The sequence below is a fragment of the Lycorma delicatula genome, chromosome 1 (genome assembly GCF_047948215.1).
Source record: "Lycorma delicatula isolate Av1 chromosome 1, ASM4794821v1, whole genome shotgun sequence".
Classification (NCBI taxonomy): Eukaryota; Metazoa; Arthropoda; class Insecta; order Hemiptera; family Fulgoridae; genus Lycorma; species Lycorma delicatula.
The window spans coordinates 106716123-106737842 of record NC_134455.1 but is presented as its reverse complement, the minus strand read 5'-3'; the positions used below and the strand labels follow the sequence as shown (position 1 = coordinate 106737842).

The following is a 21720-nucleotide window of genomic DNA, read 5'->3' as shown; positions in this document are numbered from 1 at the left end:
CTTGTCGCACTGCCCTCTTAATAATTCAGTTTTTGGCAAAGCTAAACATTCCTGTAGTTCCTCAACCACCTTATTCACGTGATTTGAGTCCCTGCGACTTTTTCTTGTTCATGACTTTGTTCAACAACACCTCAAAGGACACCATTTTGGAACAGTAGAAAACATTTTTTAAAAATGTAACCGACCATCTGAATGATATTCCGGTTTCTGAGTTCCAACACTGCTGTGAAGAATGGGAAAACCTTTGGAAGCCTTGCGTGGCTTCCCAAAGGAACTATTTCGAAGGTGTTGTAAATAAAAATTGTAAATAAAAAGTTTTTCTGAACCAGTCTTATTACTTTATTTACAGACCTCGTATATATATATATACTATCGGCTGGGCAGTGTATTCTTGCCCTTTGTAAACCTTAACACAAGATCTAATATAATATTTTAACATGAATATAATATAATATTTTAATCTAATATAATCTAATTATAATAATATAATAAATCTATTAATATATAATTAATATATAATTAATCTAATATATTTTAATCTAATATAATATAATATTTTTAACATGATTAATAAAATATACGTTTACTTAATTTCCTTTACTATTCTCAGGATGACAGCATTTTTAATTATTTCGCTGTCTTAGAAGTAAAAATGAGAAGGATTTAGTTGCTGTAACTCTAAAAACCATAAACCTAGAAGATTCTTGTTGCTTGCGTTATATACGGTTTCAAAGACGACCTGCTCGAAAAATCGATTAACAACTGAATATATTTTTCTTTTACTTGCAATTTTAAAAATCTCTCATAAAGTTTACAAAGGTATGTTAATAAATTCAGAAAAGAAAATGTTTTGGAACATGTTGTGCGTCAACATTTTCTCTGATCAGTAACATGGTTTTAAGACCAGGCTTCACATTTGATTATATAGTCAAACACTTCTAATTTGAATCTCAAGCGATCAATATTTTTTTCCGATTTAGGGATTTTCCTATTTAGAGAAGTAAAATAATGAAACTAAAAATTGTATGAAAAATTTCATAATTTAATAAAAATATATGTTAATCTATAATATTGTACTGCAGTACTAAATTACATTAGAAAAGACAAAATGTGTATAGTACTATGTAAAAATAAAATAAAAAAATGAAATGCAGAACAATAACTTTAATTATTTCTTGAAAAAGTCTGTAATTTTTTGAGTTTACTTCTAACATATTTGAAAATCAAAGCAATATTCAATCTTCACTAATTCACTAAATACACCACCACCTTTTAAAGTTTGAACTTTCGAAGGACGTTCGAAGGTTATTTATTACCGATTTTGCGTCTTTTGCTGGAATTTTAATTTCTACTTCCCACGTTTCGTCTTCATCATCGGAGTCCTTATAAATAGTTGAATGTGATACGGAAGCGATGACATCATCATCGGTTAAAGTGAAACTAACTGCAATATCCCATCAAAACGTGCGAACAAGTCAAATAAAATTTCGTCCATACTAATGTTAAAGTTTTTACAAATTACACTTCATTCTTCTTCTGAAATTGAGAAAGGGTCTACAAATTCATCTTGATTTTTTCCGGATAAAAATCCACACGTTTGAAGCGCAATTAACAATTGTTTCTGGACAGACATTCCTCTACGCTTTATCAGCGAAACGTGCAGCCTGTAACATAGTTATACATGTTTTCCTGCTATCTTCATTACCTGCTACAATTGTACGCACAACTTCTTTTCTGTAGAGAGTTTCGACTAATCCAGTGAATGGCGATGGAAATAAACAAGTAGGAAGTTAATTAACATTAGGCATACAGTACCGGATAAAATTCACAGTCCACACAAACGATCACTATACACTATCAAACTGAATTTACTGCTATCTGGCAATCGTGTACAGTATGTATGTGTACAGTATGTAATTCTTTATTGAAAACGCTTAAAAAAAGCGTTTTCATCAAAGAAATAATATATATATCAAGTTCTTGAAATTTTCAAATAAAGGAGGTGATTTACTTTGATTTAAAGATAAATTTTCAAGGAGACAAAGTAAATATTCGATTTAGGGAGTTATTCGAATTAAGGAGGTTCGATTTAGGGAGGTTTGACTGTATTTAATATAGCTGAGTATCTGCTGTATAATAAGATTGTTATTTCTAAATTACCAGCGTTACGTCAAGTTTGTTCCTTATTTTTAAACTAAGACGTGCCAACTCCTGTGTAACGGATATTATGTATTGGTAACCTACATACAAGTTATATTTACGTAAAAGTATGTTATAGAAATATAGTATCTACATTATAAATATGTGGTACAACACACCATCATACGCATCCGTCACATGTTTAAAAAATTATTGGCGTTTCTAAAACATTGTTACTGTTGTTTAATTAACATTATCTTATCATTTATAGGAATACATACACCTTATTTTTTTTTATTAATTAATATTGTCACTGCTGTAAGTTTTGTTCTCCTGATTTGTAAAGCTATATTTATATAAAATGACAATTCAAAAATGATTTAAACATTACTTTTTATTATTTTTTTAGATTAAAACAATAATTTTGGCTAAGAAATTTTTTTTTTAAATAGTCTATTTTTTCTTTCTCTCTTTTGCTATTCATTAATGTATAATTTTAATTTTAATAACACTGGTCAACAAAATTTAATTTTTTTTTGTTAAATGAGAGTGAATACTGATTCTTATAGTATTTTATATGCTGATGTTGATAGATTTTTCTACTCGGCTGAATTTGTTTGTATGTATATAAAAAAACTGTATGGTGAATGTAATATGACAATAAATTACATGCATTTTGTACTCACCTAAATCTATTTCTTTTGAATTTTCTGCTGTAATTTGCTGTAGGTAGATCACTCTTTAGATAATCAGCTAATATTTTCGGGTTCCATTTTCCCTAGTATTGTGTTTTCATTGTAGATATCTCCTGGTGAAAGCGTTTTCAAGATCAAAAAATCCAAATGTGAATGTAAGAAATGGATTTTGAGTGAAATTTTACACCAAAGTTGTATGTAGTTTTGAAGGGATTCACTCACAAGTTCTCTGTAGTTACTGGCCTTATGTTTTCCAAGAAAACTGTTTACTACATTTTAAAATTATTTCCATGCAGCAACCTCCAAGTCATTCAAACATTCTTCAAACGCCGAATCACTCGTAAGTTTTCTTATTTGTGGTCTAACTAATATAACATCCTTTATTTTAGCATCGCTTATATTATTGAATTTATTTTTTAGAAACTGAAACTTTGCATTATTACGATCCATTGCTTTAACAGAATTTTTGAATAAACCTAGCTTAATATGTAGTGGTGGAAGATAAATTTTTCTGGTTTTATTAGTGCTTGACTAACAACATTCTTCTCTTCTACAGTCAGTACCTCTCTCTTTGGTCACTGCTCTTTTATGTAATGGTTTTTCCTATCTCTGCTGTCCCACTCGCACAAAAAGCAACAGAACTTAGTGTACCCAAACTGCAGTCCAAGTAAAAGCGCTATTACTTCCAGATCTCCACAAATATGCCATAAATATTTCCCAGACTGAATCCTGCTCAATGAAAGTTTCATAAGACTACTTCATGTGAACAGCGTATGCTAATTGTATTAATGGGTATTTATTTCCAATGTGAAGTAGACTAGCTTTCAAAATATGCTTTGACGAGTCAATAAAAAGTTGCCGTTTGTCAAGATGGTGCATTAGTCCCTAAGCTTCCAGTAAAGATTCCACATCATTACAGTATACTAGTATACTAAGTTTTCTTACCGAAAGAAGAAATGTCAAATTCTGACTGTCTGTCATGGAAAGCACTTATTTTAGCGTTTGTTTGTAAAAAATCAGTCTGATGCCAGTATTTCTGCTTGATTCGTTGATAAATTTAGATCACAAACCAAATCATCTAATTCTGACTGATTAATTAAATGAGGTTCATTTCATCTTCATCTAAATTCCATGTATCTGGTGGTACTAGAATCGGAAGCTCTTGGATATGTGTTACTGGCCGCATGACCGAGGAAATATTTTTGAACGTATTTACGTTCAAAATGTGCTATACTAATGGAATTCCTGCATGATAGTACCTGAAAATAAGAATGATAGTTACAAAAACACTAAGCCTGATTCTGGGAATATTCAGATTTCATATTTGAAATAGCACGAAAAATACTATAAGAATGAATTATTTACTCTCATTTATCAAAAGCACTGTTAATCTAAGTAATTTTACGCAAACTGCCTACTAAAGGAGAACAATCAAATGTTTCATTTTAGCTAATAAATTCTCACATTTTATAAATGAACCATATGAAATAGGAAAAAAATTATTATTAAAAAGAAATGGCCTTAGATCTCTTAACTTTTATACTAGTTAAAAATATTAATTAAAAATTCAGTAGTAATAACTTTTATATACAAAATAATTTATAGCATTATCATAAACTATCTGTGAATTTTAATCTACAGAAACGACAAATTTTTAAATTGGGATTTTAATGGGATAAATAGATTTTCTATAATATACAAGTTATATAGTTTGTTTCAAAAAATAACCTCTAGTTTATGTCAAAGAAGGCATAATATTCATAGGAAATTTCATATTTTCTTTTTCTGTTTAGCCTCCGGAACCACTGTAAGGTATTACTTCTCAGGGTAAATGAGAATCATATGTATGAATGTAAATGAAATGTAGTCTTGTACAGCCTCAGATGTGATGCCTGAAATGTGAGGTTGACTGAAACCCAACCACCAAAGAACACCGGTATTCAAATCCAGGCTAGTCTAATGGCTTGTCATCGCAAATCACTGATTTCGAAGTCGAGAGTTCTAAGTTACTTTTAAATGGATTTGACTATTAGATCGTGGATACCGGTGTTCTTTGAATGTTGAGTTTCAATTAACCACACATCTCAGAAATAATGGTCGACCTGAGAATGTACAAGGTTACACTTCATTTTCATTCATTTATATCATCCTCTGAAGTAATACCTTACGGTGGTTCCGGAGGTTGAACAGAAAAAGAAAGAAAGTATTCAAATCCGTATAAAAGTAACCTCCTTTACTAGGATTTGGACCTTAGAAACCTCGACGTCGAAATCAACTGATTTTCGTTGAAATTTCATCCAAGTATAGTTGACCCAACGAATTTAGGAGCTTGTGACGTTAAGTGCTGACATCTAATTATATTATTGTTTTCCAAAATATTATTTTTGCGCGTAATTGTTATTTTTATTTCATTTTTCGACCTACAAATAATATGGGCGCCCAAAAATACATTTATGTTTTGTGTTTCTTTCCACTTGAATTGATTACATGTATAAAAATGCTTAATGACTCAATCTTGTAAACAATAACAATTCCTTAACCAATGACCAGTGCTCTGATTGGTATTATGTACAGGCTTATAAAAATTTATATATGCAGTTAGAAATGATGTCTTTCGCACAATTATATTTAGATCCGTCATTCGTAGTATACAATGTGTCTATACAGAAATAAACTTTAGTCTGGTATGTATCATGTTCAGTGAAGGTATTCGGATAGCATTTTTGTGTGGTCATTATTTTATAATTACTCAATGTTTTTCGTAAATTTTTGTAATATATATTTTTTTGTTTTATTTTTGTTTGTATGTTATAAGTGCGGTTTTTATGGCAGAATTTAAATCCATAGTTAAGAAAAAAAACTCAGGAGTCAAGCACGTAACCCACCGGGTTGGTTTATTGGTGAACGCGTCTTCCCAAATCAGCTGATTTGGAAGTCGAGAGTTCCACCGATCAAGTCCTAGTAAAGTCAGTTATTTTTACACGGATTTGAATATTATATCGTGGATACCGGTGTTCATTGCTGGTTGGGTTTCAATTAACCGCACATCTCAGGATTGTACAAGACTACACTTCATTTACACTCATACAAATCATCCTAATTCATCCTCTAAAGTATTATCTGAACGGTAGTACCGGAGACTAAAACAGGAAAAAGAAGGAGTCAAGCACGTAAAATTATCAATAATGTTTATGGTTTTATGAAAAAATAAGCTCTAAAAGTAGGTAAATTAACTAACGACAAACATATAATTGGCATTCAAAAATGCGAAGAAGGAACTGCTGCTTATGGAATATCAAGAACACAGGTTCAAAAACTCAGAAGAGAAAAAAGACATGATTCTTCAATCGACATCTCAATCACGTTCTTTCAGCACGCCGAAAAATTATAAACGATGTTTGAAACCTGTCAGTAGACTGACAGTTTTGATTTAGGTGTAGTTAAAAGAACAGTTAATGAATTTTATCAAAGAAGAATGAATTACCTACTAAAAAAAAAATAAGGTAAGAATTTCTGTCATCTATTGATTTTAAAGGCAGTGAATCAACTTTAGCTGTTATTTTGAAAGAGTTAGGTTTGAAATGGCGTAAAACTGAAAATAACAGAACTCTTTAATTGAGAAATCCGATATTGCGTGGAAGAGAATTGAATATTTGCAGACATTGTCTAAGTGCAGACAAAGCAATGCTACAATTGTTTATTTGGATGTGACGTACGTTTTAAGTTTGTATTGTTCGACAAAGTTGTGGTCTGATGATATTATTGAGGGACTACATGTGCCGATTAATAAAGGTGACCGTTTAATAGTAATTCATGTTGGAGGAGAAATCGATTTTATTCGGAACGCATTACTAACTGAGAAAGCCAGTTGGAAAAGTGGCGACTACCATGAAACAAGAATATAGACAATTTCATGAAATGTGTGCGTGAAATCTTCCACCAATGTCGTAAAAAGTTGTTGATAATACCCTTATCACAATACAGATATTGATAAAGCGCCAAATTCTAACTCCAGAAGAAAAGATATGACTGATGGGCTGGAGAAAACCCATATTTTGTGTAATTAAAAAATTCTGAAACCACAGTTATATGAATTAGTAAAGTTACATAAATTAAAGTACAAAAATAACACTTTGATGAAGTTTTTAAAAAAAGTATCATGTTCTTAGACTCCCACCGTACCATCCTGGTTTGAATCCGATTGAGATGGTATGTTCAGCCATAAAAAAGCATATGACGAGTCATAACAACATTTTCTTTCACAAATGTTGAAAACTTATCTACGAAGAAAATTAATTTCGTGAATGAAGATGACCGGAAACCCTATTGTAAAAAGTATAAGATATTGAAAAAGAATATGAAAATCTGGAACCACTGATAGATAAAATGACAGAATGTTATATTATACGTGTAGACTCTGATAGTGAAAGTGAATATGAAAGTGACAGTGATAATGATTCGTATAGCGAGGATGGTGAACTTGCTATAAGTAAACTTTTCAAGTAAGCTATTGTTTATTATTAAAAATTAATAATTTAGTGCAAATAAAGGTTATAAATTAAATTAATTACGTAATGTTTATAATTAGTAAATGTAAATATGATAGTTATTACCGCGAACAATATGATAAGTAATACTTAGATTTGATACGCGGAATTGATGTTTTTCAGACCGAGTAGTAATACGCAGTCTGCTCATGACGTCACAAGTTCGAACATTAGCTGGGCCGAGTACACGAGTAAATACAATTTTTAATTGAAATCTAGTAGTCAAAGGTTTAAACATACATAAGTATTTTTCTGTATAAATAAGACTATATTTTGAATTCTGTTTATAATAAATTATTATTGATTAAACACAAGCAAATATATCTTCTATACTTTAAGTGGTAATTTTATACTCATTAATTTTTTTTTGGGGGGGGAGCTTGAAGCTTCTGCGTGGGATATGATATAGAAATGGAATTTTGTAGCGTATGGAAAATGCCATGTCTGACCGGGATTCAAATCTTCGGCGGAGACTTCCACTCCGCCACGGAGATTGGCGTTTAATTAACAATTTTAAGATTGCGTTTATAAGGCCAGTTATTTTATTTATTTTTATTTTTTAAAGTATTACTAAAACTAAACTATTAGGAAAGTAAATTTATCAAAGGTATAGAATGGTTTTTCTTAAGTAATAGCTTCGTTCTTCTTTCTGGAGGTACAAACTAATAATACATTAACACAGATATTCTTTACGAAAATATTCTTACCCTAGGAAACTAATTTAAATGAAGAATGTAAAACAAAAATAATTTTTCTTCTTATAAAATTAATACAAAACAAATTATTATATCTTACCAAAGTTACATGAAAATAGTTTTAAAAACTCAAAAATTCTATATTTAAAAAGTTTGGCCAGCTCTACCACCCACAACATTGCCCCAAAATGGTTTTTTTAATATTATTTTGGGGCCACTTACACTACTACTTTGCTTAGCAAAACTTAAAAAATCAGTTAAAATATGCAATAAATAAAAAGTTTTAATTTTCGTTTTTCTGATTTTGTTGGAAGGAGAAAATTTGGGGACAAAATGTTTAAAATGGTAAGATAAACATGTAGGCATGTAATTGAGCTTAATAAAAAGTGGAGTTATGTATGGAAAATTTTGAAAGAATTAACCCCCAAAAAAATATTTACCCCTATTCCCTGGAGATATCAACCCCAAACGTTTACCTACAAATTGTTCCATATATACGAATCTGTACCAAAGTTCATCAAAATCAGTTTAGCCAGTTAAAAGTTACTAAGCTTAAAACATTCTATCACACGTACACACGTACGAAAATTACCTCCTTTTTCTGTTTTTTGGGGTTCCTGAGTCATGAACCGAAAAAACCCTCCCTACCCAGTTTTTTTTTTTTAATGATTACCATGTTATCCTTCTGGCACCATAGCTCTAGAACTATGATCCCGGGAAACTAATAAAAATTTATATCAATTTTATTAAATTAAAGAAAGAAGTTTATGTCATTATTAAACACATAAAAATTTCGACACTTACTTCAGATTGATTATTTAAAATAAAAATAATCTGAAAATTATATAAAACTTCTTTAATAATATGAAATATGTAGCTACTCAATCAATTATCAAAATAATCTTACTTTGGTCAATAAAAGATCGACATTTAAAGGTTTCAACGTTTTACTTTAAGATATTCATCACAAATCATTGAAGATGATGATAATTTGAATAAATGCATAATCTACTGATTTTAAGTTTAGCATCTTTATAGAAATTTTTGACAATTCTGTTAAATTAATTATTCGTAAACAGTGGTGACATGTTTAAATAAGTTTTTAACATCACTCTAAACTGTTGGGTTGGCAAGAAGGAAATTTCGGTTTAGTAGTGTGAAATAAAACACAATTATTTTATACGAAGAATGGACTTTAATCATTTAAATATTTTCCATCCTTTCCAATAACCTTTAACCATCCTTCTGGTGATTTCATGATTCCACTGTCATAAAACTTCTTGTCCTTATCAGCAAAAAACAGTGTGCGATTTCAAGTTATTATCATTAATGAAATTTTTACCACTCAAAGAGTTTTGCCAACTTTGAAACATATGATTATTATCTTATGCTGCAGCATCTGGGCTATAGAAAAAATGACATATCACTTCCTGACCAAGTTCCAAAAATTTTACTAAAATTTTGACCAAACATGTATGAGGCCTTGCTTTGTCTTTGTAGAACTCGATTTTTTTGCGATTTGCCAGTTCTAGCCGTTTTTCTTCGCTTGCATCCTCCATTTTCATTAGTTTTTGACAGCAAACAGCTGAATAGGTCGTTTGATTTCTTGGATGTTGCTCAAAATACACAAAACCTTTGTAATTTCACTAAATTGATAGCATGATTTGTTTTTATGCAATTCAGCTTTCGATGTGGCTTGTACTGGTTCATCACGCCTGGGTCGTGATCGTTTTCGATTGATATTATTTCAGACGATCCATTTTTCATCACCAGCGATGATAATTCATTTCACGAAAGGGTCGACTTCTTTGCGTTTGAAATGAACATAACAAATATTTATTCGTTGTGTAAGTGAATCTCTTTCAATTCATGTGGAACCCAAATATCAGGCATAAGGTATTTGATGTGATCTGATCTTCAGTTGTGTTTGATACATTTAACCTCTTTGCAATCTCTCGCAGTTATATGACCATCCGATTCAACTATGGCTTTGATCTGATCTTCATCGATTTCAACAGGTCGACTAGAACGTTGGTCATCTGAATAAATATCTCCAGAACGGAATTTTTAAACCAATTCTGTTATGAAATTAACACCATAAACTACATATCTGAAAGCTTCAGCAGCTATCTTGCCTTTTCGGGGATAAAAAACTGAAATAGGTGAAAAATGTTTGTTTTTGCCTGAAAAATGTTTGTTTCCCCCCGCCCCTGTATAAATTGACTGCAAATTAATTGGTGTAAATAAAATTATGTGCGAAACTTGCTTAACTTATGCTAAAAGTGACAACTTCCAAAAAAAAAATCGTAATATTGACAGACGTCCTTCAATCAAACATAAATATTTTTGAAAACCGAAATCTTTTCTTGCCGACCCCAATAAAATACGAGTATTTATTAAATAATACTCGTACATATTTGTTTCGTAGGAAGTGCTCTCCATAGACATTTTGAAGCCACAAATTATCATTTATTTATAAATCCCACATTTAGCAGACGTATAAAATGTGTTCTTGTGTTTATTTTTTAAAATCAAGATAATAAAAAAAAAAAATAATGTATACACGTTTGGCTAGTGGTTTTAAAAATTAAAAGGAGATTGACCAAAAAATTGTAATTGTAATAATAAATTAACAAAACCAAAACCAGATTTACTTCCATTTTAACTTCATGGTCGTTGGCATATCAACGATATTATTTTCATGCGGCAATCTTAAAATAGAATAATACGAGTCATTCTGCCAAAAAAAAAATTAACGTTAGCCTAAAATTATATACTATAATTAATAACGAAGAAGAATGGACAAGAGAATTACTTCATTCACTTTATTAGGACCGGTTTGAAGAGTTAAATCAGTAATCAGTCTGCAACTTTACAAGTCAAGATTCTCATTCTCCGGATGCGACTTGTTTAAAGAAATGAATGGACTAATAACTGGGAGTAAATAATTTTCTTTTTATTGTAATTATATTCTTATTATTACTAAGACAAAAACAAAACTATTAATTTATATATTTTCATCAATAAAATTACGGAAAAATAACATTATTTATAGTCTTAAAAAAAATTGACTATATTGAAATAATAACAACGTTAAATAATCGTGTTAGCATTGTTCAAATAAATAATTCCATATAAATCATTTTTGTATTTTAGATATTGTATAACCTAAAATCAAAAAAAAAATAAAATTTTATTTAGCCGTTTTATTTACGTGTATTATTTCCTATTGTTACGATTATAAAACGTTAAAAATTAAATACGTACCTAAATTAACAAATAACGTATTTATAACTTTAGTGCTAATATTTACTACATTCAAAAATTGTTAGTCACCATCAATAATTCTGGCAGAAATTAACCCAATCCTCCATCAAGATTTTTTCCACTTTTTGGATAATAAAAAAATAATATCAAATTTGTAACGTAAAAAGAAAAAAACAATCAGATTACGTTAAAAAAATAATAATAATTGTTTTTCATCATTTCATAATAGATTAAAAGAATAAATTAATTACTATTCAACATTGAGGTTGGCAAGAATAAAATTTCAGTTTTCATTAATATGGAATTGGAATTTTATTCAGTTTTATGTTAGTTTTGAAGGACTTCTGTCAATGTTTTTTTTCTTTTGTCATTTGATATAACTTTTAGCATATATTAGAAGAGAATTGTTTGTATGATTGCATGGTAGTTTATGGTCAGTTTTAGCAAGATTGCAAAAACAAACATTTTCGACATATTTTACTTTTCTATTTCCGTAAAGGCAAGAAACCTGCTGAGGCCTACACAAAGTGATATATGAATTTTATGGTGTTGATTACCTAACAGAATTGGTTTAAAAAATTCTGTTCTGGAGATTTTTCACGCGAAGATGACCAACGTTCTGGCTGACCTACTGAAGATTATGAAAACCAAGTCAAAGCCATAATCGAATCGGATCGTTATATAAAACTGTAGAAGAGATTGCAGAGAGGTTAAATATGTCATACATAACGACCGAAAATCACATCAAATGTCTTAGACTCGTTAAGAAGCTTCGATATTTAGGTTCCGCATCAATTGAAGAGAATCACCTGACAACGAATCAAAATTAGGGATTAGCATCTCAAATCCATTGAAGTCGTCCCTGTTTGAAACGAATCATCATTGGTGATGAAATATAGATCGTCTACTGTAACATCATGTTTATGGTCGAAGCGTGATGAAAAAGCATAAGTCACATCGAAAGCTGATTTGCATCAAATAAAAGTCATTACATCAATTCGGTGAGATTACAAAGGTGTTGTGTTTCTTGAGCTACTTCCAAGAAAACAAACCCACAATTACAAAAAAAAAGAAAACTAATTAAAAATAATATAATGAAATTTAACTAACGTTTAAATCAATTGTTGAACAAATACACTAAAAAAACAAACCTACATTATATCTATATATTTAAAAATGTTAAGTTCGTTTGTGTACGTCTTCAAAAACTCAAAATGTTCTGCACCGATTGAGCTCAAATTTTAGCAGCAAATATAACCCGCATCAAAGATTGTTTTCATCTATTTATAATAAATCTATCTATCTATTCTTAATTTGTACAGTTCTTTTTTTTTTTTAGTTTTAAATAAGAGGTTAATAAATCAGATGGAAATGTAAGCAAAGGAAAACCAATCAGATCAATGTAAGATGGCCGCTGTCAAACACAACGACCAATCACAAAGAGCCCGAATGGCCGTTGCCAATGTTAAAAAAATCACAACTAATTAAGTAACAAATTTCTTTGAATTATATTTATCAGCTAAAATATCTGTATTTTATTAAAAAAAAAAATTCACAAATAGTAACACTGAAACCACACAACTAAGTATTCGTTTTTTTTTTGTTTTTTCTAACCTCCAAAACCACCTTTATGCATTGCTTCAGATGATGATATAAATGATTTATAGCGTATGAAAATGTCATGCCTGACTGGGATTCCAACTCGGAACCACCGTATTAAAGTCCGAGAAGTTACCACTCGCGCCACGCAGGCCGGCAAACATATTCGTTAGGAGCCGAATAAAAACACGACTTACCAATATGGCGTTGTGTGTCAAACCAATTTTATACGGACTATAATTACTTTTAATACGCGAAACCCTTTGCAATGATTGAATATTAACTTAAACCTCTTCAAAAATTATTCCTTTTGAACTAAGCCACATTTTGATATCATTGTTTTTCTATAACACGGCTGGAACTCTTTTCGTTTAATGATAAGAAGCGTTGTCGAAGACAATAACCGAATTCTCTTCCAAAGGACATAATACACCGTTAAACTATTTCTAAATAATTCAAATTTGTGTAATTTTTTTACGAATCGCGTTTTTATAAAAATCTCAACTTTTTCTCAATTGACCTGCGGGGTTTTATTTTCTTTGGAGACCGTAATTCATTAGTAAATTCATACTCGAGAATCACGTTGTACACTGAAGCAGCACAACTTCTACTTGCGTTAGCAGTTTATTAACATCTGAAATCAACGCCGTTTGATAATTCTGTAATTTGTAAGCATTACTCTGCTTTTGTAAGCATTTAAAAATTATGTGTTTTTCGCATCCCACAAATCTTTATATATAAAAATGTTAAGTTCGTTCGTGTACGCTTCAAAAACTCAAAATTTTCTGCACCGATCGAGCTCAAATTTTAGCACAATATATAATCCGCATCAAAGATTGTTTCTGTCTATTTTTCGCATCAGTCACATACCCGCGACCGCGAGAAAACAGTTTTTTTAACGGTCAGCTGTGTACCAGTGACCGCGCCATCTGCCGGAAGCGAGGGGAACACTCGCCATATTAACTTACGACAACCGCAGTCACATGTGAAACAATACCTGTTTCACATTGTTACCCAATTACATTGTTTATTATCAGAAAAAAAAACGTATCCACTTGCATCTGATTCAGATTATTATACAATCTGAATTAAATATTCACTTTAATCGAGGTACTTTTGTGGGATCGTGTCGTGATTGAGCTGCGCCTTTCACCAAGCTCTGAACTTATTAGAATATGAACAGTGGGATATATTAATAACAGTGGGATATATGTAATAATGACGCGTGCAACACTGCACATCCAAACCAAATTCGCGCATTATTCGCAATTATATTGACCGCTTGCTTCCATTCATCTCCTACACAGTTATGGGAAAGATATAGATCGCATATGGCTGAGGATATTTTGCATAGAGTACGCCTAGAAAATGCCAATATGACCATGGAATTTTCAGAAGGCATTTACAACGAAGCATTGATAAATATTGAAGACAATTGCTTAGCTATTGCAAATAAAGTTCTTAGTCAATTGGGAATGCCAGCTCCCACCCGTGCTGCGATTGCTTCATTTGATGTGGATTTACGCCGTGAACAGAGTTATAACATTGGTGATCTTCAGTCATATGTCCAATCAAACATTCCCAAATTAACGCGTGAACAGAAAGGCATTTATGATCGCATAATGCAAATGAAAAATGACGGAGTTGGGGGGACCTTCTTCTTGGATGTGCTAGGAGGAACTGGGAAAACATTCCTCATTAGATTGATTCTAGCAACGGTTCGATCAAAAAATAACAATTATCCTGTTGCGGAATATTAATCAGCCAAAACTCTGCAACGGCACGCGACTTGCAGTTAAAAAGTTGATGAATAACGTAGTGGAAGCAACGATTTTAATGGGGCCTTTCAAAGGTGAAGATGTCCTCATTCCTCGAATACCCATAATCCCGACCGATACACCATTTTAATTTAAAAGATTGCAATTCCCAATTCGATTGGCATTTGCAATCACAATCAATAAAGCTCAAGGTCAATCTTTAGAATTGTGTGGTTTAGATGCGGATTGCTTTTCACATGGGCAACTGTATGTTGCGTGTTCCCGAGTCGGCAAACCAGATAGTCTTTATATCTACGCAGACAGTGGAAAAACAAAAAATATTGTATATCCACAAGTATTGAAAATTAAACTTCTATGAAACGTATGCTTTGTTTTGTTTCTCATTTCTCATCCATGCAACCACAATGTGCCACAGCGAAGCGTGGCAGGTAGAGCTAGTATATATATATATATATATATATATTACACAATTATTTCATTAATTTGTTTGTATAATTAATTTTTTTTTTAACTTATTAGAAAATAATAGTCAAAAATAAATTTCAGACCTCCGGCGACCTGGAAGTATTTACATGTTTTACAGTTTGGTCAAATAAATTACGTTCATGGTGACGCTGCCTTCACTTTAACATGACAATGATGTCATGTCGTATAATTAGCAGATACACTCGTAGGCGAGTTACATCCATGAGAATTTTTGTAACTAATTTTACCGTAATTCTACCACAATAATGGAGATAAAAAATCCTTGAAAACTGAAATTTTATTAGCGATGTGTAATTACAGAAAAGATCGCAAAAGGGAGTTTTTACACCACACAATAATAAGGATAATCAATCACTCAATCGGTCTTCCACTCAGCCAATATAACCTACCTATTAATAACCTATTAATAACCTACCTATTAGTAAGTTGCAAGATTATATCTAAACATTGTAAATGGTGTTCTCTTTTTGTTCCGTCTACAGCAAATGACGATAAAGCAAAAAATTATGAGGACTACTCCATCACTCCAAGAAAATCTAGCGTTCAACCTTAATTGGCGTTCTGACTTATTCATCCAATTTTACTAGTTTCCAATTCGTTGAATTATGCTCTGTTTAAATAGAAAAATATTTTAATTTTGCTTGTTTTTGTTATCATCTTGACCCCCTCCGTACCTAGCCCTTGGGGCTATACCGGAGGTCATCTTCAGTAGCCTCAAGACATATTTCAGTCCGACCGCTGTCAAGATGCAACTGATGCGAATGCCGCAAGTGACATTCACATCGGTGTACGTAGCCTAACATGGACACTAACCGTAAACTAATATTAGTTATCAGTTTCAAACAAGACCACACCGATTGAGTTGTACGACCTACCCGAGGGGAGAATGAGCTTAACGCATAAAATCAACGAGAACTAGATACGCATGAAACCACAATAATAGAAGACTTATCAAAAGCAAAGTAATAAATTAATCAAAAGACATAAAACCTACAATTAGATAACACTAATGAGAAAACAAGAACAATCAAAGACAACAATAACACAACTGAACACGAAGAAATAAAAAAGCAAAAGACAAATACAATAACAAAACCAAGTAAACCCTAATATGAAGACAATTAGACAAACAAAGTAATAAAACTACAACGAAATAATAAAGATATAAAAATATTCAGACAAGAGAACACCTATAAAAATATCAAAACACACAAAATAATAAACACAAATAAAACCAGCTAAACCCTAACAAGAAGACAGTGAATGATGCCAGCAATTTTTTTTTTTTACATTTCATTAAATTTAACTTCCGGAAATCTAACAATTACCATCTTTTCTATTATAGTCACAAACAGACAATTTCCAGTATAGGGTAAAACAGATCTGACCATAACAATTAATTCATCAGTACCAGTCAATTGACAATAATGAAATATTGGGCATAAAAAATAATGATCATTAAATATTTAATTTCAGTATCCATTTTGTCTAATAACAGTTTGTTATCTAGCTGGTAACATCATGATTCCATGCTCATAGAACTTCTGGTCCTTATCAGAATAAAATGAACCAAATACGATTTCATGTTACCATCATTAAAGAAAGTATTATCATACAAAGGAATTTACCAAATCCGAAATAAAAGATAATCTGATGGTGCAAGATCAGGATTATATCGGCGATGAGATACCACTTTCCAACTAAGCTCCAATAATTGTCCACGAGCTAACAAAGTTGTGTGAGGCCTTATATTGTCTTGGTGGAACACGATTCCTTGGCAACTCGCCAATTCTGGCAGTATTTCTTTGATCGCTTCATCCAGTTTCATTAGTTGTCGACAGTATACATCTGAACTGATCGTTTGATTCATTGAAAGCAGCTCAAACTACACAACACTTTTGTAATTAAATCGAATTGACGGGATGATTTGTTTTTTATGCAATTCACCTTTCGATGTGACTTGCGTCGGTTTATCAAGCTTGGAGCGTGATCGTTTTCGATTGATGTCATTGTAGACAATCCACATTTCATCACCAGTGATTATTCGTTTCACGAAAGTATCGACTTCGTTGTGTTTGAGATGAAAATTTTAATTAGACGCAAATATTAATTCGTTGTGTTAAGTGAATCTCTTTCAGTTCATGCAGAACCCAAATATCAAAGCTTCTTAACGAGTCCAAGATATTTGATGTGATTTCCAGTGGGGTTGTGTGATATATTTAATCTATCTGCAATCTCTTTCACAATTATATGACGATCCGATTGAATTATGGGTTTGATTTGGTCATCATCATCTACAATTGGTGAACCAGAACGTTTGTCATCTTTGAGTGAAAAAATTCCAGACCAAAAAAAAACAGATTCTAGCACGGGCGTTCTGTTTGGAAATCTATACCATAATTCTTTGTAAATTTTAACAGGTTTCTGACATGTACGGAAATAAAATGTTAAAATATGTAAAAAATGTCCGTTTTTGCACTCGTTAAAATTGACCATAAACTAGCAGGTGTAAACAAAATTACGAACAATTTGCTTCTAACTTATTCTAATAGTGACATTTATCAAATTTCAAAAAAATATCATAACATTGACAAAAACAAACATACAACTATCTATTTGTGAAAACCAAAATTACTTTCTTGTTAACCCCTATAAAAAGGTTAAATATTTGAAAAACAATATTGTAGTTGGATTTCTATGCATTATAAAGCGCAAATAAACAGTGAATGGAGGAAAATCAGAAAAAAATTTATAACAAATATATGTTAATGGAAAAAATATATAGATATTTTTAATGTTTCGTAATTAAAACTCATTAATTATCGGATTCCTTGTCGTTTTCACTTTAAACAGTACTAATATACAACATATTTAATACTAGTTGATGAGGGGTGATACAGAATGGAATGTAAGAGGGTGAAATTCCAATAATTTTTTCATCATAAAAATTATTAACTTTTATTGTGTAATATTAAAATGTTTCTACTGTTATTATATTTATAGAAATGAACTTCAGCTATTGAGCTATTGCTTCTATTCAGTGAAAAATATTTCAAAAATTTTCAATTTATAAATAAATTTCTCGGTTTCGTTATTGTACTGTATACACGATTTTTTATTTAAAAAAAAATTGAATATATGGAATTGTAGAGAACAATGGCTTTTTCCAGATAAAGTCGGATGGAGGGTAGAAATACTCCCTTTCCATTTCAATTTTAAAATGCGCTCAAGCGACCCGTACTAGAAAAGCGATGAACTTGGATTTTGATTCTGATTGAATAGACGCTACACTCTACATCATCTATTTCAGTTTCCATATAATCTTGTTCCACCATACAGATTATAATAATAATAATAATAATCAAGGAAAGTAATCCTTGAAATGAAACTCAACCCGAAATACTCGTAATCCGCTGTGGATTTATTTAATGACACTATTAAAAAAAAAAAATTCATTTAATTTTATTTTATGAAATTGTAAAATACGCATGTTTTTTTTATTTTATTATTATTTACTATTCTTTTATTCCACAAAATCTCTGGCAGATTTTATATTTAATTCTTTATCTTAATCATCGTATAATTAAAACACATCCGAATGATATTTCTTTTAAAAATCATAAAAGAAAAAAAGATAAATAAAGAATAGTGAGACAATGGGAAATACCACAGTAATTCCATTGTGTATTTATTTTACGTTCGTTTAGCCTAATTTACTCTTTGAGAAAGCAATTATTAATAAATAGATCATTTTCAATTATCAACCTGCCAAGTTAATATTAACAGAATGTGTAGATAAATTTATATATAGTGTAAAAAAAATTAACTATTTCTTTCTTTCTTTCTTTATTAATTCGCCTCCACTGACTTCCGTGGTAGAGTAGAAGTTTTCTTCGTTTCATTCGGAAATTCTGGGTTTGAATCCCGGTGTTGCATGTCATTTTTTCACACGCTACAAAAAACTATTCTTTACCACCCATCGGAAGTTGTTACAGAGTACCTTGCCAGAATAAAACAAAATATAGAGAAGTTAATTTCTGTTGGAATTTCTCTCTTTCAGGTTAATTATATATATTCAATACATCAATTCATATTTTCGGGGAAACAAATTGCAGACTTTTAATTACAAAAAAAAATTGCCTTCGACTTCAATCTGTGTAAGTTTTAAGACATAAAAAACGTATTTTATAATTAATAATGCGAGTAGTAAAGAAACAGGTATTATAATACAAGTTCAAAGTAATCCGTCACCACCGAGTGAGGTGCAGCATGTGTGAATCCCTACGCGAGGCTAAATGAGGCAAGACAAACCAATGTTCAATCCACCCAACGTAATCCCGTGGGAGATTAGACCACGAAGCTTATGGAACTGACTTCACGTATATCTGGACAACTAATGGCTGCAGTGCGACGGGGTAAAGAGTAGAATGATATAATCCTGGGGTATGCTTGTGCATGTACGTGCATACGTGATACAGTATGTGTTTAATTAAATAAACGGATATATTTATGGTCATTTGAATAAAATATTCTGAATCCGAATTTTGGATAAAATCCCAAATATCTCGAAAACGATCGTTTCTAGCGTTTTGGAAAACTTTTGAATTTCCTAACGGAAGAGATCTGTTCTCATTACCTGCTATCGACTGGCACCATAGGGGCGACCATACAGCGCTTGTTTGGGAGAGCAAGTTCGGAGGGTGCACATATAATGTCTTCTTATTATATAATAATTATATAATATAATTATTCGTCCGATTTTCAAAATTCAAACGGGTATTTGCTAGAAGGTTGAAGGCATGTTTTTCATGTATGTGTATCTGATACATGTCTCGGTCTACCAGATCACGGTTATTCGAAAATCATTTGTTATCTCCGGAAAATCATGACCGATTTTGAAAATTAAAACGGCTTGGTAATGAGCATCAACTAATTATTACTATGTATAAACTAGTCATGCTTCTCACGGGTCACAAAAACTAGTAGTTTGTATCCAGCCTACGGTTAAGAACGAATATTTATATTAGGATTAACAATCAGTCCCATCCAGTCGAAATATACTTATTAACAACATATTTTCTAAGAATTTTCATGCGGATTCAGTTGACTTGAACAGGAAACGCTTACACACATACTGTTTTTTAAGAATTGTCAGAGTTATCTCCCACTCGCATCTGGTCAACCTATCGTCTATACACATCGGACCCTCAAGTTCATACTTTTTTCTAAGAAATCCAGTTTGTACGATAATATCATAAAAAAGGAAAAATCCCATCCATTTTGTAAGATAATATCTTAAAAAAGAGAAAAATTTCATCCAGTAGTTACCATATCATTGTATTTATGATGAAAGGTCATCTGCTTTTATAACTATAAATGCAGACAATTTTTACCATTTCTTCAGTATATTTTTGAAGGTCTCACGAGTGTACGTAATCTGATAAAGCAGCGTTCGCTCTCGTCATTTTAATACTTTTGGTGATTTCTTCCTTCTTGAAATTGGATTTTGTGAGAGTAAGTCGCACAAGTGTTCTTCTGGTAGCCAGTGGTAGATTTACTTAAACAGTCAACTTTGACCAATTTTGTCATTCTTTATCTGGAAGTTACATGAGTCTTCATTTGGTATTAACCACAATCGATTTATGCCTACCACATTTTCTTCCCCATCATAACTGCTAGTCTAATACACCATGTAGACCGTCTTCGTTAAAACAAAATTTTAAAAAAACGTCCGTTAGTTATTTCTTAATTAAAACGTTTCGTAAGAGCCTAAGTTGTTTGGTTGCAGTATTTAGGCTGGCAGCTGATCATTATTTAATTCATGTTTGTTGTTGTTGCAGGATAATGTACGGGTAAAACCGTTACAAGAAGATTGAACTCTCTGCGATCAAGTCGGCTGATTCACCCTTGTTGAAAACGCATCAATTGCAACTAGGTCACATATTACTACAAGATTGACAATTAAGCAAACAAGGACGTAGGACCACTTTTAGAGTATGTGAAGAGGGAAATCAGGTCATTACTGTCCCAATCGATTGATTGTTAGGGTTCTATAAAATACGGCATCTTTATAGTGCTTTCATACAAAAAGCCATTGTTTGATGAGTATAGAGACGTTTACTTCAAAACCAGAACCATCGCAGTCATCAACGTGCACGATATCGGTCACTTGATAGAAGAAGCGTTCGAGTCACTACTCCAAGAAGAATCTAATTTCGAGGGGATGCAGACTAATTGGACGCTTCTGAGCATAGACAAGGTCTTGATTCTTATAAACCGTTTTCGACCTCTTAAACGATCATGTTTCATTCCTTTCCATAGATCCGTTTCAGAGAAACACGCCTTTTGAACGAACGAACAAACGAAAAAAATCGTTGACGATTTTTGTTTCCTAAGGGAGATTTTGTGCAAATACATGCAAGGCCGAAATCGTGATCGTATAGTTAAGCGATACGATACCCTGTTAAAAACACAATTTCGCTTTCCTAAATTGCCAACACTTTTGAGCGATGTT

The 21720-nt window shown here is 31.6% G+C and overlaps 1 long non-coding RNA gene across 1 annotated transcript in view; it reads left to right on the top strand.

Moving 5' to 3' along the window:
- The window catches only part of LOC142318155 (uncharacterized), a 74267-nt gene extending 52802 nt beyond the window's left edge, over positions 1–21465 (top strand). The window contains exon 2 of the long non-coding RNA XR_012754835.1: positions 21047–21465. This is a non-coding gene — a long non-coding RNA (uncharacterized LOC142318155). The remainder of the gene's footprint in view (positions 1–21046) is intronic.
- Positions 21466–21720: the final 255 nt, after the last annotated feature.